Genomic DNA, 4,302 nt, shown 5'->3' on the forward strand with positions numbered 1-4,302 from the left:
TAGAAAGAGAATTGATGCTTTTGAGCTGTGGTGCTGGAGAAGAGTGTTGAATATACCATGGACTGCTAGGAGAACAAACAGGTTTGCCCTGGAGAAGGTGAAGCCAGAATGTTCCCTGGAGTCAAAGATTCCGAAGCTTCGTCTGACATAATTTGGGCATGTTGCAAGGAAGGACTGGTCCTTGGAGAGGGACATCATCTTTGGGAGAGTGGATGGACGGTGCAGGAGAGGAAGACCCTCGATGAGATGGATCGATTCTGTGAGTGGAGTGGTGGGAATGAATGTGTTTGAGACAGTGAGGTTGGCACAGGATAGAATGGTGTTTAGGGCTCTTGTACATAGGGTCGCTCTGAGTTGCAAACGACTCAATGGCACATAACAACAACAACAACAATAAGATATTTGATTAAAATAATTTGGTAGTCATACCATCGTATTTCCCACATCCTGTCATATGCTGTTTCGGGTGGCATATGTTTTAAGTTCATATTGACATGAAATCCTGGTGAGAATTGGGGATTTTCAGAACTAGTGTTCCTACTCCAAATCTCTCATTCCAGGCTCCTAGAGTGTGAATTAATTGATAATATCCTACTGTTCTATTTAGAGTCTAGTGGTTTTGTTTGTTTGCAATTTTTTTTTTTAAAAAAACACAACTATACACATACATTCTGTCTAGCCTTTAATTTTCTTTTTTCCAGCCTCCTAACTCCTCAGGGTACATTGTTGTATGCCTTTAGAATTCCTATGATAAATACATATGCAATTCATGTAACCAATTGTTTTGCTTAAGACAGCATAAAATATATTTGTAGATTATCCATTCTTCTTGTGCTATTCCAACAAGTCAGAGCTTATCCCCTCTTTTTTGTTGTAAATTGAAAAGTTTAAATACACACACACATACTTTTCCCAACTCAGCTGCTGTACTTTTTGTACAGGAGAATGAAACAGTACCCATCCTGGACGATTCTTGGAATCTCTGCTGTGCTAGAACCCAGTCCAAGGACAGGTCCTCTTCCTAATAAGTTTTCTAAAGCACATGAGATGAAATCCCACCGTCTTCATTTCTAAGAAGCATTCCAACTGCACTTCCTCCAAGGCAGACCTGTTGGTGTCCATGGTGTGTATGATATTGTTTGCCAACTCTGTCATTCAAAGGCTTCAAGTCTTTGTTCTTACTAATTTTGAACTTTTCACATTTATGAGTCCATTGAAAATGCTGTGACTTGGGTCAGCACACCTTAGTTCGCAAACTGACATCTTTGCCCTGTAACACTTTAAAGAAGATCCTGACTGCAGATTTGCCCTTTGCAGTACATAATTGATATTTTTTTATGATAACTCTTCCTTCCATGGGTGTTTATTGTGGATTTATGTAAAATGAAATTCTTGACATCTTCAGTCTTTTCTCTGTTCATCTCGATTTTTATTGCTCCAGTTGTGAGGAACTTTTTATCTGTTAATGCTAAGATCTAACCCATACGTAATTTCTCAGTCTTCACGCTTCATCATTAAGTGCTCCAAGTCTTCGTTTTTGCAAGCAAAGATGTGTCATCTGCATGTGGCAGATTGGTACTTTTTTTTAATTATTATTCATTTTAATAGACATTTACAGAGGTTTTGGCTTTCCATTCATTCATTGCCACACTTTTCTCCCTGCCCACCCCTCCCCACCAGTTCGCTCACCTCTCCAAAAAGAAAAAGAAAAAAATAAATAAATAAATTCCTTCATTAGTATACAATTAGGTTGGTACATTTTTAAAGAATGTTTAGGTTTTCAAAAATCAAAGAATCATTTAAAATGAAGTGATTATTACCTGTGACTGTAATACTTTCTTTGTTGCCTGCATAATACAGAGTATTAGGTAAACTTTGATTTAGTTAACCTGTTCATAATGAAAATAATGACATTTTCTCTCTCTTTCCCCTCGTAGTTTATTACTGATTTTTTTATATCTGATGACTCAACTTTTTGCCCTTGTTTTTGAGGTGCTTGAAAATATAGATTAACAATTTAATCTGTTTTGTCAATGTTGTATGAAACTAGTATATTTTTGCTTTCCTTATTGTAGTGTAAGGTGGATTAATTCATCCAGGAAATATTTTAATTATGTGATCATAAATTCTTCCCCCCAAAAAATTCACTCTGTATATCCAAAATAGTTCAAACTAACACCAGAGAAATGTCTAGTTAAATTATAGCAGATATATTTTTTTGAGATTTTAATGAAAGATTATAGAGAACTTGGATTTCCATTGATTAATTGTGGCATATTTTCCTCCCTGCCCACTTCTCCCCCCTCCTTTGCTTTTCTCTTTGAGAAGAAAAAAAAATTCTATCATTTGTTCTACAATCCCTCCCCCTGCCCCAGTCCACTTTACTATGCAGCTCTTATTCTGGACTCTTGCCATGCAAATAATACCTAGTCATAAATCCCTTTTAAACAGTTCTCTCCCTCATCTGTTTCAATGCTGTGTACATTAGCCCCTCTTTTCTTAGTTTCCCCCTAAACTCAATGTCATTCCTGTTTTATAGCAGTGGCATTATGCAGTAATTGTCCTTTTTTGATTAAGATATTTCACTAAACATAATGTCCTCCAGGGTTACCCATTTTGTATAATATTTCTTGAGTTCCTTGTTTTTCAATGCTGCATGGTGAATATACCACAGTTTCTTTATTCATTCGTTTGTTGATAGACACTTGGATATTTCCAACTCTTTGCTATTGTGAACAAAGCAGCAATAAACAAGTGTGCATATATCTGCTTGGGTGGCATTTCTGGTTTTTTTAGGATATATTCCCAATAGTGAAATTGCTGGGACAAATGGTATTTCTATTTCCATCTTTTTGAGAAAGCACCATACTGCCTTCCTCAGTGGTTGCAGCATTTTACACTCCTACCAGCAGTGAATAAGAGTTCCAGTTTCTCCACAACCTCACCAGTATTTGTTTGCTGTTCTGCTGAATTTTGCTATTCTTACTGGGGTGAGATGATATCTCATAGTTGTTTTGATTTGCATCTCTTAGAGCTAGGGATTTTGAACATTTCGGCATGTGCTTGTTCACCATCTGAATGTCTTTAGTGAAGTGTCTGTTCATATCCTCTAGCAGACACATTTTATCTTTTTTATATATTTTTTTTCTTTATTTTTATTGCATTATTTTTTTACGTGTACCGTCAAATCAGATCTCCTTCTCCAGCAGAGCATCTGGTGGATTTGAACCTCATACCTCTGGGATTGCAATGCAGTGTCTTGCCACTAGGCCACCAGAGCTCCCTTACATTTTATCATCTTAAAGAGACATTTAAAAATCATTTACACAAACTATAATAACACAGAGCAGAAATGAAAGTCCATTTTCTTTTACAGTTCTCTGAGATATAGATATATAGATATATAGATATATAGTTAAGGCTGAGAACACTCAAAAGTTAAAATTAAGTATTAATTGTATGATAATGGATACAGTGTTTTGGTTGTCATTGAATAATTTCTTTAAAAACTACTAGATTTGTGGGGGAGCTCTGGTGGCCTAGTGGCAAGGAGCTGCAACTACAATCCCAGAGGCAAAAACGGTTCGAATCCACCAGATGCTCTGCCGGGGAAGGAGGGATAATCTCCTCCTGTACCAGTCAGATCTGATTTGACGGTACACGCACACAAAAATAATAAAATTTAAAAAAAAAACAACTACTAGATTTGCAAGAATGAAGTCTGGATTACTAGTGCTGCTATAAAAGGGAGACCACAAGTAGATAAATGGCTTTAACAAATGGAAATTCATTCTCTTCTAGTTTAAAAGCCGAAATTGAGGGTGCCAGCTTTTGGAGATGGCATTATCTCTGTGACAATCCTAGAGGGTATTTGTTTCTTTCAGCATCTATAGGCCTAACTTTCCTTGGGAATATCTTGACCTTTCCCTGGGGTGAGGAGCTTCCCAGCACAAAGGACCTTGGCACAAAGACTGTACTCAGCTACTGAACTTGCTGGGAGTGGTACTGAGATTGTGGTGTGTCCTCTCTCCCCACTCCCAACTTCCTCTCTCCTTTCATTCTTTGATTCAGTTAGATTTGACCTAATTAAGTGTGCTGCATTCCCACCTAATCCCCTTAAAACTGATTGGCTGACTACACCTCAGATCAGTTCTGGGGAATGATTACATCCTGGCACAGTTGCCTCGAATCCAGCCTCCGTAACACCATTGTTGCTGTTGTTGTTATGTGCCGTCGAGTCGTTTCCGACTCATAGTGACCCTATGCACAACAGCCCTAAACCCTGCTCTATCCTGCGCCAAC

Source organism: Elephantulus edwardii, unplaced genomic scaffold (genome assembly GCF_000299155.1).
Source record: "Elephantulus edwardii isolate Elephantulus edwardi_28Jun2011 unplaced genomic scaffold, EleEdw1.0 scaffold00029, whole genome shotgun sequence".
Lineage (NCBI taxonomy): Eukaryota > Metazoa > Chordata > Mammalia > Macroscelidea > Macroscelididae > Elephantulus > Elephantulus edwardii.